Genomic DNA, 15,131 nt, shown 5'->3' with positions numbered 1-15,131 from the left:
TGGTATTTTAATAGGGGTTGCATTGAATCTGTGAATTGCTTTGGGTAGTATGGACATTTTGATGACATTAATTCTTCCAATCCATGAACACGGTATATGCTTCCATTTGTTTGTAAAAGGTGAAAGATTTATACTATCTGAAGAGAAACCAGAGTAATTTTGTGTCTTCCTTAATTTCTTTTTTCCCTGTTGTTTAGTTTTCTTAGTAGAGGTCTTATGCCTCTATTGTTAGGTTTATTCCCAAGTACTTTATTTTTCTTCTTGCTATATCAAATTGGATATTCTTCTGGATTTCTGTTTCTGATATTTCATTGTTGGTGTACAAAAAATGCCTTCAATTACTGAATATTCACTCTGTATCCCACTGTTTTTCCATAGTCATTTAACCAGTCAAGGGGTTTTTGGTGGAATCTATAGGGTTTTCTATGTATACTAACATGTCATCTCCAAGCAGTGAGAGTTTACTTCCTCCTTTCCAATTTGGATGCCTCTTCTTTTTCTTGTCTGATCATTGTGGCTAGAATTTCCAATATTATGCTGAATAGAAGTAGTGAAAGCAGACATCCTTGTTTTGTTCCAGATATTAGTGGGAAAGCTTTTAGTTTTTGCTCATTGAGTGTGATGTTGGCTGGAGGATTCTCATATATTACTTTATCATATTGAGGTATGCTCCCTCTACGTCCACTCTGCTGAGTGTTTTTATCATAAATGGGTTCTGTACCTTATCAAATGCTTTTTCTGCATCTATTGATATGATCATGTGATTTCTGTCTTTCTCTTTGTTTATGTGATGTATTACATTTATTGATTTGTGAATATTGTATCATCCTTGTATGCCTGAGAGGAATACCACTTGATCATGATGTATGGTCTTTTTGATGTATTGTTGGATATGGTTTGTCAATATTTATTTGAAGATTTTAGCACTTACATTCATCAGTGATATTAGCCTATAGCTTTCTTTATTTGTTGTGTCTTTACCTGATTTTGGGTTAGGATGGTGCTGGCTTCGTAAAAAGAGTCTGAGAGTCTTCCCTCTCCTTGGATTTTTTTTTGCAATATTTGGAGAATGTTAGGGGTTATCTCTTCCTTAAATGTTTTTAATAAAATTCTCCTGTGAAACTGTCCGATCCAGGGCTTTTGTGTGTTAGGAGTTTTTTGATTATTGCTTCAGTTTCACTAGTTGTTATCTGTTCAAGCTTTCTGCTTCTTCTTCATTCAGTTTTGGAAGGTTATACCTTTCTAGATATTTATCCATTTCACCCAGGTTTTCAAATTTCTTGGCATATAGTTGTTAATAGTAATTTCTTACAAGCTGTCAGTTGTAATCTTTCCTCTTTCATTTCTGATTTTATTTATTTGGGTCATTTCTCTTTTTTTCTTGATGAGTCTGCTTAAAGATTTGTCAATGTTGTTTATTTTTCCAAAGAACCAGCTCCTGGATTCATTGATCTTTAGAATTGTTCTTTTAGTGTCTATGTCATTTAATTCTGCTATGCTCTTGGCTATTTCTTTCCTTCTGCTTCCTCTGGGCTGTCTTTGTTGTTGCTCCTCCAGTTTTGGTATGTGTAGGATGAGGTTATTTATTTGAAATGTTGGTATCTTTTTTAGATAGGCCTGTATTGCTATATACTTCCCTCTCGGGACTGCTTTTGCTATGTCCCGTAAGTTTTGGACTGCTGTGTGTTCATTTCCATTTATGTCCAGAAAACTTTGATTTTTTCCTTGATGTCATTGTTAACCCATTCATTGTTTAGTAGCATGCTATTCAATCTCCATGAGTTTGAGTGTTTTTGAGGCTTGTGTTTTCCTTAGGTTGCTTTCTAATTTCATGCCCTTGTGGTCCAAGAAAATGCTTGATATAATTTCAAGTTTATTGAATTTTTTGAGGCTTGTTTCGTGTCTTATCATGTTTTTTATCCTTGAAAATGTTCTATGTGCATTTGAAAAGAATGTGTATTTTGTTTCTTTGGGATGAAAGATTACATATACACACATATATATGTATATGTATACACACATACATATATACATATACATATGTGTATGTATATACACACATACATATATGTGTGTGTGTGTATGTATGTGTGTGTGTGTGTGTATAGTCAGTCATGTTCCTTTGATCAAGGGCATTATTCAATGCTGCAGTATCCTTGTTGATATTTTGTTTGGAAGGTCTATCATTTTATTACAGTGGTGTGTTAATATCCTCTAGTATAAATGTGTGACTGTCTATATCTTTCTTGAAGTCCTCCATGATTTTCCTTATATACTTGGGTGCTCCTTTGTTGGGTGCATATATCTTTACAATGTTTATGTCTTCTTGATGAGTTCTTTGCTTAAGTATTGTGAAGTATCCTTCTGTGTCTCTTTTTACGGCCTTTGTTTTGAAGTCTCTTATGTCTGATATACGTATTGTTACACCAGATTTTTTTTCCTGTCCATTTGCTTGTAATATTTTTTTCCAACCCTTTACTTTCAGTCTCTTTATGCCTTTTTTTCTGAGGTGGGTCTCTTGTAGGTAGCATATGTGTGGGTCATGTTTTCTTATCCATTCAGCTACCTTGTCTTTTGATTGGAGCCTTTAATCCGTTACCATTTAAGGTTATAATTGATAGGTACTTATTCATTTCCACCCCCCTTCATATCTGTGTTCCTCTCTCTCTCACTCTTTTTCTTCCTCTTCTTAAAGCAGTCCCTTTAGCATATCTTGCAGTGCTGGTTTGTCAGAGGTATATTCTTTCAGCTTTCTTTTGTCTGGGAAGCTCCTCATTTGGCCTTCCATTTTAATTGAGAGCATTTGTGGATATAGTAGTCTTGGTTACAGGCCTTTGTTTTTCATTACTTGGAATATTTCTTGCCATTCCCTTCTGGCTTGTAGTATTTCTGTTGAGAAATCAGCTGCTTACCTGATTGGAGCTCCTTTGTATGCTACTTCTGTTTCTCCTTCGTTGCTTTTAAGATTCTCTCTTTGTTTTTAAAACTTGGCATTTTAATTATGATGTGTCTTGGAGTAGGCTTCTTTGAGTTCATCTTGATTGAGACACTCTGTGCTTCCTGAACTTGAGTGGCTTTTCCCCTCTCCAGGTTCAGGAAGTTTTCTGTCATTATTTTTTCAAACAGAGTTGCTATCCCTTGCTCTTTTTCTTCTTCTGATATTCCTATTACTCGAATGTTGTGTTTCATGTTTTCTTGAAGTTCCCTTAAGCTATCTTCATATTTTTTTAGTCTTTTTTCATGCAGCTTCTCTACATGGGTGTTTCGTTCTACCTTGTCTTCCAGCTCACTACCGTATTTTTCAGACTATAAGACACACTGGACCATAAGACACACATAGGTTTTAGAGGAGGAAAATAGGAAAGAAAACCCCGCACCACCGCTGTCCCCCTCCCTCCCAGGGAGCCAGGTAAGCTACATTCGGACTACGAGATGCAGAAAAATTGGGGGGGGGTGCATCATATAGTCAAAAAAATACGGTAATTCATTCCTTTCCTTTAACCAGCCTGCTTGTAATTCCTTCTAGTGTGTTTTTTATTTCAGAAATTGTATCCATCATTTCTACCTGGTTCTTGTTTATAGTTTCTATTTCCTTTTTCATACTGTTGTATTTCCCACTCAGTTCCTTGTAGTTGTCTGTGAGTTCCTTGAACATCCTTATCAACATTTTTTTGATTCTATATCTGATGGTTTGCTTGCCTCCATTTCATTTAGCTCTTTTACTGGGGAGTCTTCCAGTCCTTTTGATTGTGGGTTTTCATTGTATCCCCATTTTAGGTGACTCTTTTTGTTTCTGTGATTCACAGTCTCTGCTTTGCCAGCTGTCTTTTGTAAGGTGAACTTCTATGGTAGGAATTCTGTGGGACTCAGTAGTGTGGTTTCTTTGATCTCCTTGTCTGGGTGCTCTAGCATTGCCCTTTCTTCTGTTTGTGTGGGCTCTCTTATTGTACTTGGGCTTTACCTTTGGTGGCTCCTTTGTTGGTGGGTTCTCTCCTCCAGTGGGTTTACTGGTGCTCACAACTCCCACCTTGTCTTGTATTTGATCAGGGGCAGGGTGAAGGTGAAATGGGATAAGCCAGTGGGTGAGTATTCTGTGGGATTTAAAGTACTAACAAGTAGAGAACAGAGAGGATGTCCTTTGGAGAAGTATAGCAATAACCATGATGTTTCACTCAACTAGCCACTTTTTATTAAAGTTAGAAAAGAGATAAGACTCTTATTGGAAGGGAAAAAAATATGAGCTGACTTTAGAAAGCAGGATGCCCAGGAGAGGTTAGATGGTGAGACATAGTGAGAGTAAGGGATAGAAAACTGGTGTAGAGTGTGAGAATATAGTTAACCACAACAGTAATAAAGCTCAGGAATATGGCTAAATGGATTAAGACCAAGGTAGGGTGCTGAGTGGGATTTGGAATACCAATAATATGATTACAAATATATAATCTGATTAAAGGGAATAAAAAGTAAAAGCTGAAGAGTCGTATGTTATTGGAATATGAGTGAAGTGAAAGAAGAAAAATTAAAATGCAATATGAAAAGGAGAGTAAAGAAAACCAATCAATGAAATCAAATAAAACCAAAAAAGAAAAATCTAAATGGAAAGAAGAGAAATTAAAAAAATAAAAATAAAATATAAAAAATAAATATAACAAAACAGAGTAAAAATAAAATGCAAGTTCTGAAGGATAGCAAAGGGAAATTTGTCTCAGCTGCTGATGTTAGCCTTCAGACTACTTTCTGGATCTGTCTTTGGTTTTCTGACAGCTCCAGGTCATTTTGTCTTACACTTGGGGAAAAAAAAAAGCCTCCAGCTACTTTAAACCTGCCAAGTGGGTTTTGCAGTTCTTCCTGGATTCTGCAGGCAGGGGAATGTGGGCTCCATTGTTTTTGTTATTTTTTCCTTTCCGGTGTTTCTGGGAGGATGGGAGCTCGGTCTGGGCTACAATAATCACAGGTGCCCAGTGTCCAGCCAGCACCCTCAGAGTGCTGTGCGGCCTACACTATCCACTGTACACTGTGTGTATAATGCCAGGCTGGCACCTCTAACCCACCATTGTGCAACCCTTTGATTAGTTAGTGAGGTACACTGAGTGGGAGCAAATCACACCCCACCTCCTCTCTCTTTGTTGGCCTGGGCCTAGGTATGTGAAGTCTCTACAGGACAGTTAAGTTCATCTATTAAATTAAGTCTCTCTAGGCACTGCTACCTCTCTGAGTCCCTGATGTCCCACTTTGATCAGTCCCAAGGTGCCCTGTGTGGGAGCAAATCACACCCCCCCTTCCCTTTTTGCTGGCCCAGTGGGAGAGGTCCTTGCACAGTGGCTGAGAGCCTTTTTTTTTTTTTTTTTTTGGATAATTCCCCTTGTTTGCAGCAGGCTGTTACTAATGTGCACCTGGCTTTCTACACAGGCCAACTCTCTGACCAATCCTGAGATTATATGGGTCACGGCCTTCTCTTTTCCCATCTCCAGGTGCCACTGGGTTCCCCAATTTCTCTAGTACTGTCCCAGCTGGTGACCACAGTTACAACCCACATAGGCTGCCAGCCTATTGTCTCTTAACTGCGTGTTTATCCCTCCAGAGACTTTAAGTGCCCAGGTTTGCAAACTTGCCATTTTAGGAGGGAAGGGAGCTACAAAGTCACAATTACTGACCTGGCTCTCCTCCATATCTACCATAGCAGCTGCAGTCTCCAGGGCAGGGCCCAGGGACCCTCTCATCAGCCTACAAAATCTCCTTAAGGTCTGTTTTTAAAGGTCCTCTGCAACATTTGGCTTCCAAACTTCATATGGAATTCTGTTGGCTGTTCAACTCAGTTCCTCAGAAGAATGGCTAGGTGTCCCAGTTGGGTGCATGAGCAAGTAGGTTAAGCTCCCACCTACCTCACCACCATCTTCCATGAAGAACTAGATCTTATTTTTAAATTTTAATATATTGTTCTCTTATGGCTAGTTAGCAATACACTCAAATGCTCTCAAGTCTCTTTCAATTTAATATGACACATAGGCACTCTCTACCTTCTAAGGTCAATAATTTATCCTTTTTTAATAAACTTCTTAAAAAGATTTTACTTATTTATTTTTAGAGAGGGGGGAGGGAGGGAGAAAGAGAGGGAGAGAAACATCAATGTGTAGGTGCCTCTCACACACCCCCTAATGGGGACCTGGCTGGCAACCCTGGCATATGCCTTGACTGGGAATCGAACCAGCGACTCTGTTGTCCACAGGCTGGCGCTCAATCCAGAGCCACACCAGCCAGAGCTAATTACTTTATTCTTTCCTCCCCTTTTCCATCATATTTCCTAAAGGAGTTGCTTAAAATTCCTATTTTCATTTCTCATTTGTATCTCAGCCCTCTGCACCCCATTTCTGCCTTTATCATCTTACCAAAGTTACAGCTAACTGCCTTGTTGATAATTCATATTCTATTCAATCTGATGAGTGCATGGCTACATACAAAGAAACTCCTTTTGAGGTGAAAGGGAAGAGTGAGTGTAGGGTTCAAACTTTCACCAACAGTGGAAAAAAATAAATTTAATTAAATTAAAATGCTTAAATTATGGAAATACATTGGAAAAAATGTTAAAAACAGAAAAAAAATTAAAAATCATCTTTTAAAGTTTTTTTTTTTTTAAATTATACACTCTTTTTATCTATGTAGTGTATTTAATTATTAGGGAAAATGTAGAAGCAAAGTTCTCAAGTCTTAATCCATTTGAATCAGTTGAAGCTTCCTCCCCAAGTTTCTTATTACTGGGTCCTTTTGCTTATCTTTTACCTATAAACTCATTTCCTATGCACCCTCCTCCAATACCACTAATAAGTCAACATGGACAGCACATTTCAGTGACACAGAATGGGTTGCAAAACTTGGTTACTTGTGTGACATATTCAACCTGCTCAGTGAACTCAATCTCACTTCAGGGGAGAACGACAAGTGTGTTCAAGTTTGCAGAAAAAGTGCCTGAATTTAAAGCAAAACTGGAATTTATGAGGGCAATGAGGGAACTTTGGGATTTTTGACATGTTTCAAACCTTAGCAGATATTCTAAAGAGACTGAACAAGGTTCTTCTTTCTCTCAGTTGGTGCATGATCACCTATCTAAGCTTTCAAAAGAGTTTGAACATTACTTCCCACCACAAAAGACCCCTGAATTGGGAAGAAATGGATCCATGACCCATTTGTGAATAAACCAGGTGAATTGACTTTGTCTGTGCTAGAAGAAGATCAACTGCTTGAGATCGCAAATGTCCAGACGGTTTCACAGGAGAATGCTACAAAGCATTTAAGGAAGAGCTAACCCCTATCCTACACAGACTATTCAAAAAAATCCAAACTGATGGAAGACTCCTAAACTCTTTTTATGAAGCCAACATCATCTTAATCCCAAAACCAGATAAAGACACAACAAAGAAAGAAAACTTCAGGCCAATATTGCTGATGAACATAGACGCTAAAATTCTCAACAAAATATTGGTAAATCGCATCCAGCAATACATTAAAAAGATCATACACCATGACCAAGTGGGATTCATCCCAAGGATGCGAGGAGGGTACAATATTTGCAAATCAATAAACATAATACATCACATCAACAACAGCAAAGACAAAAATCACATGATCATATCAATAGATGCGGAAAAAGCGTTCGATAAGATACAGCACCCGTTTCTGATAAAAACACTCAGCAAAGTGGGAATAAAGGGAGCAGTCCTCAACACAATAAAGGCCATATATGAGAAACCTACAGCCAACATCATACTCAATGGGCAAAAACTTAGAGCTTTCCCACTAAGATCAGGAACAAGACAAGGATGCCTTCTCTCACCACTCCTATTCAACATAGTATTGGAAGTCCTAGCCACAGCAATCAGACAAGAAAAAGCAATAAAAGGCATACAAATTGGAAAGGAAGAAATGAAACTGTCACTGTTTGCAGATGACATGATAGTGTACATGGAAAATCCTATAGAATCCACCAAAAAACTACTCGACCTAATAACTGCATTTGGCAAAACAGATGGATACAGAATCAATACTCAGAAATCAAAGGCATTCCTGTATACCAACAACAAAACTGCAGAAACAGAAATCAGGAAAAAAATACCATTCGATATAGCAACAAGAAAAATAAAGTACCTAGGAATAAACCTAACCAAGGAGGTAAAAGACCTTTAGTCAGAAAACTACACAACACTAAAGAAAGAAATTAAGGAACACACAAACAAATGGAAGCATGTACCATACTCATGGACTGGAAGAATTAACATCATCAAAATGGCCATACTACCCAAAGCAATTTATAGATTCAATGCAATCCCTATTAGAGTACCCATGACATATTTCACAGATATAGAACAACATTTCAGAAATTTATATGGAACCATAAACGACCCCGAATAGCTGCAGTAATTTTGAGGAAGAAGAAGAAAGCAGGAGGGATCACAATACCTCATATCAAACTGTATTACAAGGCCATTGTAATCAAAACAGCCTGGTACTGGCATAAAAACAGGCACATAGATCAATGGAACAGAACAGAGAGCCCAGAAATAAACCCACGTCTTTACGGTCAATTAATATTTGACAAAGGAGGCAGGAGCATAAAATGGAGCAAAAACAGCTTCTTCAAGAGATGTTGTTGGGAGATCTGGACAGCTACGTGCAAAAAAAGTGAAACTTGATCACCAACTTACACCATACACAAAAATAAACTCAAGTTGGATAAAAGACTTAAATATAAGTTGTAAAACCATAAAAGTCCTTGAGGAAAACATTGGCAGGAAAATCTCAGACATTCCACACAGCAACATCCTCAGAGACATGTCCCCTAAAGCAAGGGACATAAAGGAAAGAATAAACAAATGGGACCTCATTAAAATAAAAAGCTTCTGCAAGGCTAAAGAAAACAGCACCAAATTACAAAGAGAACCAACAGTATGGGAAAACATATTTGCCAATGATACCTCAGACAAGGGCCTAATCTCCAAAATATATAAAGAACTCCCACGACTCCACTCCAGGAAGACAAACAACCCAATTAAAAACTGGGCAAAGGACTTGAACAGACACTTCTCCAAGGAAGACATACAGAGGGCCCAGAGACATATGAAAAGATGCTCAGCATCACTAGCCATCAGAGAGATGCAAATTAAAACCACAATGAGGTACCATCTCACACCAGTCAGAGTGGCCAACATAAACAAATCCACAAACAAATGTTGGAGAGGATGTGGAGAGAAGGGAACCCTAGTGCACTGGTGGTGGGAATGCAGACTGGTGAGCCACTGTGGAAAACAATATGGAATTTCCTCAGAAAACTAAAAATGGAACTGCCCTTTGACCCAGCAATTCCGCTGCTGGGATTATACCCTAATAACCCTGAATCACCAATCCAAAAGAATCTGTGCACCCCAATGTTCATAGCAGCACAATTTACAATAGCCAAGTACTGGAAGCAACCTGAGTGCCCATCAGCAAACAAGTGGATCCAAAAACTATGGTATATTTACACAATGGAATTCTACGCAGCAGAGAGAAAGAAGGAGCTTATACCCTTTGCAGCAGCATGGATGGAACTGGAGAGCATTATGCTAAGTGAAATAAGCCAGGCTGTGAGGGACAAATACCATGTGATCTCACCTTTAACTGGAACATAATCAATAGAAGAAAAAAGCAAACAAAATATAACCAGAGACATTGAAGTTAAGAACAATCTAACAATAGCCAGGGGGGAGTGGGGTGGGGACGGTGGGAGGAGGGGATTGCAGGAGCTACTGTGAAAGACGCATGGACAGGATGGGGGGGTGGAGGTGGGGGAGGGAGGTGAGTTCAGCTTGGGTGGGGTGGAGCTATGGGGAGAAAAGACACACAACTGTAATTGAATAACAATACAAAATTAAAAATAAATAAATAAATATAAATAAAATAGTCTTCATAAAAAAATCTCAACTCTGAATAACACTTCAGGATAAATGAATATTCTATTTATTAGCCAGATGCTGAACTACAAGCATGTAATAATCATATACTATATATTTTATACACAGCATGTAGTATATATAAATAAATGATACACATATGTAGTGTGTGCATGTGTGTAATACTGAATTGTGAAGATAATGGTTAACATAATAAGTATTAAATCTCCCAGGTGGGAAAACATAATCTTAAAAGATAACAATAAAAACAAAACAAAACAGCAGCCTAAATACAACAGAAACTAGGAGGTATAAATTATTTTTGCCAAGAAGTGGTGCTTTAGAAAGTAAAGGTCATTAATACCCATACTTGAATTTTTTAAGTTCTCCTTTGAAGAAAATCTATTTATATAAGTTTCATTGAGATGTTTTGTGTAGTAGATACTATCTCTCAGTTATATAAATTATTTGTCTCATGGAAAATATGTTAATGAGTTTAAGACAGAGCCTTTCATGTTATTACAGTTGATTCCAGCATTCTGTTCAGCCATTTTTTATTCATTATTGTCAATCTAGAACTGTAAACCAGGTGTTTTATGCTCTATCCAGCAGTGACTTTGGCTGAGAGGTGACATTCTTTCAGTATCCAAACTGAGGCAGAATACAGGAAACTGCTGAAAGTAGATATTTAAAAGTGCCCAAATAGAGCTAAACTCACAGAGGTTTCATTTTCTGGGAGTCTGACTCGAAATCACATGTGTCTTAGCAAACTAGGTTGTTAAATAGCTTCTTACTTATGAGATTTTTTAAATCACCTTTGCTAATAATCAAGAGAAAATGTGAAGATAAAAATGTAAATTAGAGAAAATGAATGATTCTGCATATTGCAGAATATAAGATGGTGACAATAAATGCAACCTTGTCAAGCACAAATTCCAGAAGCAAAACCGTACTGTCTTCTATAAATCTGTACTTACTATTTTCTCAGTAATATTGTGCATAATGCTCAATATAGATATTTTAATTTTGGTTATTTTTTCTAAACGAGATAAACCCATAAGAACATATGCATGAGTATATGAATTTGCCTGTGAAGAAATTGTATTTCCATGTGTAAATGATGCTATAAATTTAAAGTTGTCATCAACTTCCTCAAAAATGCCCTCTTTAATTTTTATGAATAGGAATTCAATTAACAAATAAACTAAACAAGGCTTCCAGTCAAGATGGTGACATAGGCAGACATGGCTCACCTCTTTGCAAAACCACGTCAAAATCACAACTAAAATATAAAACAATCATCACTCAGGAACATCAGAAGTCAAGTTGAATGGAAATCTGACAACTACAAAGTTAAAGAAACTACATCCATCCAGACTGGTAGGAGGGTCATGGATGTGGAATGGGCTGGCTCCACAATGATGTGGATAAAACTTTGGGAGGGTATTTCAGGATTAAGGAGTCCAAGACCCACACCAGGAGCCCAGACCAGGAAGATACGTCCTGAGAACTTCTGGCTGCAAAAATCAGAGGGGATTGAGTTGGTGAAGGAGGCCACTGGAGCCCTAACAGTTCCTCTTTGGAGAAGACATATACGGACTCATCTACTCAGACTCACTCCCTATGAGCTCCAGCACCAGGGTGTCAGCATGAAGGACATCACTGGTATACAGGGAGAGAATGTAGTGTCTGGCATCTGGGTGAACAGAAGCCATTGTCCCTCCCCTGAGCCCTCCCCCCACAGACCCAGTAGGCTGGTGCCATACCTGAGACTCCATCAAACTGGCTAACACTCTGTGACTCAGCTTGGAAATCCACAGAGGCTCTACCCTACCCAAATTATGGACCCACCCAAGCTGCTTTTCTATAAAAATGACTGGTCTTGGATCCTAAATCCTATCAAACAAGCAACAGCTGGCTTCAATGAGCCCTAGCAACTGCCAGATTAGAGTTACAGCTTTGCCTCACCTGGGAATCTCCAAGCCCAGCACAAGTAACAGCCATCTCAGACTGCTTTACAGCTTAGGCATGGTGCCCCCACATATAAAACACAGGTAGAGGCTGACCTTGGCCTGCACCACCAGGGAAACCCCAGGGCCAACACACCAGTGGGCAGCTACAGACCACATTGGAAAATCACCACCCTGCCCCTGCACAGCTGATCCTCCATGGATGGTGAAGGTTGGTGGTCAGTGGTTATAACCAGTCCTTGTAGCTGACTGGCCTGGGTAAATTCCTCCCTTTCATCTGCCAGCAGCAACCAAGGCTCAACTACAGGAGGAGGATGTACTCAGTCCACACAAAAGGCACACCTTGAGTACCCAGCTTGGGTGATAGAGGAGGATGTGCCACTGGACACTACAGGACACCTACTACATTAGGCCACACTGCCAAGACATGGAGTCAAAGCACCTCTACCTAATACATAGAAACAAACACAAGGAGGCTGCCAAAATGAGGAGACAAAGAAGCATGGCCCAAATGAAAGAACAGATCAAAACTCTAGAAAAATAGCTAAACGAAATGGTGATAAACAATCTGTCAGAGGCAGAGTTCAAAACATTGGTTATAAGGATGCTCAAGGAACTTAATAAGGATCTCAGCAGCGTAAAAAAGACCCAGTCAGAAACAAAGTATACACTAATTGAAATAAAGGACAATTTATAGGGAAACAACAGTAGAGTGGATGAAGCTGAGAATCAAATCAATGATTTGGAACATAAGCACCAAAAAACAAACATGCAGAACAAGAAGAAAAAAATCCAAAAAATAAGGATCATATAAACAGCCTCTGGGACTTAAAAAGGTCCAACATTTGCCTGATAGGGGTGCCTGAAGTGAAAGAACAAGAAATTGGAAATTTATCTGAAAGAACAGTGAAATAAAACTTTCCTAATTTGGTGAAGGAAGTAGACATGCAAGTCCAGGAAGCACAGAGCCCAGTTATGATGGATGAAAAGAGCCCCACTCCATGACACATTATAATTAAAAAGTCAAAGGTTAAAGATAAAGAGAAACTCTTAAAAGCAAGAGAAAAGAAGTTAGTTACTAGAAAATTGCCAGATGGGAGGGGGAAGGGGAGAATGGGTGAAGAGGTGAGGGGATTAAATACAAATAGGTAGTTACAGTATAGCCATGGGGATCTAAAGTACAGTATAGGAAATGGAGAAGCCAAAGAACTTATATGCATGACCCATGGACATGAACAATGGTGGGGGGATTGCCTGAAGAAATAGGGGGTGCTGGGTGGAGGGGGACATAGAGGGAAAAATCAGGACAATTGTTGTAGCATAATCAATAAAATATATATTTAAAAAAAATAAACTAAACAGAGAAGACATCTTCTAGCATATTAAGCTGATTGACTGATTCCAGGGAGGTTAGTATTGGTATTGCTTTTCAACAAGATCACTGAGAGCCAGCTCTGAGTGAGAACTTCATAAGACTAGTGCTGTGAAAATATGCTATGTTCCTTCTCATCTGATGTACCAATACAAAATTAGAGGTTATGGCTGCATATTTCAGACCTTCATCAGTGGGAAATCTGAATTTTTGCACAAATATAAACACGGCCTATAAATTAGCCATAAAAAGGCACTGCACTATTCAGGATCCAAGGCACTATCTACATTTACAAGCAAACCCTCTGAGACTAATGGATGAATAAAATATTCCAGCCAACTAGTAAAGTAGGTATTATGCACGATTAAAAAGTACTGTAGCTGTCTGATTAATACAGCTGATTATCTCTGTCTGTCTGATTAGCTCTAATTAATAAAGGGTAAATTACTGTTAATGTTTGTTATAAATATCACAGACAGCATTTCACTGAGTCAGGACTCTATATGGTATCCCCTGGTTTAAGAGCTGTGGGTAAAACAATGATTAATTAATCACTGGGAAATTATACAACTCGGCAACAGTTTTGGCTAAAAGCAGATCAGCCTTTTATGTGCTATCTAGGGAGGGAGCCATTTTCCTCCAACCCCCAAACCCACATTGACCAAGGATAGAGTTTTCATCATCTTCTCAGCTCTGATTTTGTTCTAAGGTCACATATAATATGATCATGATTAAGGAAACCCAAGTCTCTTTGAAAAAAGGACAAAACTGAGTAATAAGTTGCCCTCATTCAGTGAAAGTTCAGAAGTCATCCTTGACACCCACTGCCTGGGGAAGCAGAGAAACATCTGTCTTGAGGAAGAGTGAGTCAACACAAGGTGGCTGGGACCTCTGAGCAGGTGGGTTCACAACACATGGAGGAGGCATTTGCAGGATGCCAGGTAATCCTACTCCAAGACCCAGACTGCGTGTGGCCAGGTAGAGGGTCATGAAAGCATAGCTGCTAGTTCTTCCCCAGGAAAGATAGCCTGGCTCTGGAAAGGTCAGAGTTGGATGGGGTCATGCTGGTGGCTTGACAGGTGGAGGTCTGTTCCACAAGCCAAAATCAGGGCCAGAGTCAGGGTGGTGTCAGCAGTCAAAGGCCCCACCTAATCCAGAGATTCATTTACTATGAAGAGTCTTTTAATATATTATGGAGACTCCTGACAGCCCTAAACTGGGGTCTAAGGTTTGTCAAGCCTGTCCTCAGAAGTGTGAAATAACCTGGCTTGCCAAGGAGGGTCCCTCTGAGAAAGTGACCTGTGAGCTGAGATCCAAAAGAAAAGGATCCATGAGAAATAGAGGCAGTGAGGACAGGGAGCATGGAAGTTCAAAGCAATCGCAAATGTCCACAGTACAATGAGAGTAATAAGTTTAAGATGAGTTAAGTACAAATTTGGAATTGGAGGGGAAATAGACTCAGAGAGGGAGCAGTCAGAACCATGAGAACCTACAGCAAAGGGAAAGAGAGGACAGGGGAAGACTTATTTATTTCCTTCTCATCCTTCAAAAGACTCCCAGTGGGGAGCTATGCCGAATGGAGGAAATTGAACAGGACAAAAGAAAGGGATATTCAGCACCTTTTGGTTCCAGTCACAAATTCTGTGACAAAGTAAGTAATATCATATTTTATGTGATATTTATTCAATTTTATATCATTTATATATAATTAACAGTGATAAAGCATAATTGTAAATAATTAACAGTATAATAATAACAGTACTTTGATATAATTTGAAATCATATCATGCCACTAAGCTAAGCACCATAAACCCACCAGACAGTAATAACATTGGTACCCAGAACTTTGGTCCCTTCCTTCCTCTCTCC

The sequence above is a fragment of the Desmodus rotundus genome, chromosome 3, assembly GCF_022682495.2.
Source record: "Desmodus rotundus isolate HL8 chromosome 3, HLdesRot8A.1, whole genome shotgun sequence".
Classification (NCBI taxonomy): Eukaryota; Metazoa; Chordata; class Mammalia; order Chiroptera; family Phyllostomidae; genus Desmodus; species Desmodus rotundus.
This window is presented reverse-complemented; position numbering follows the sequence as displayed.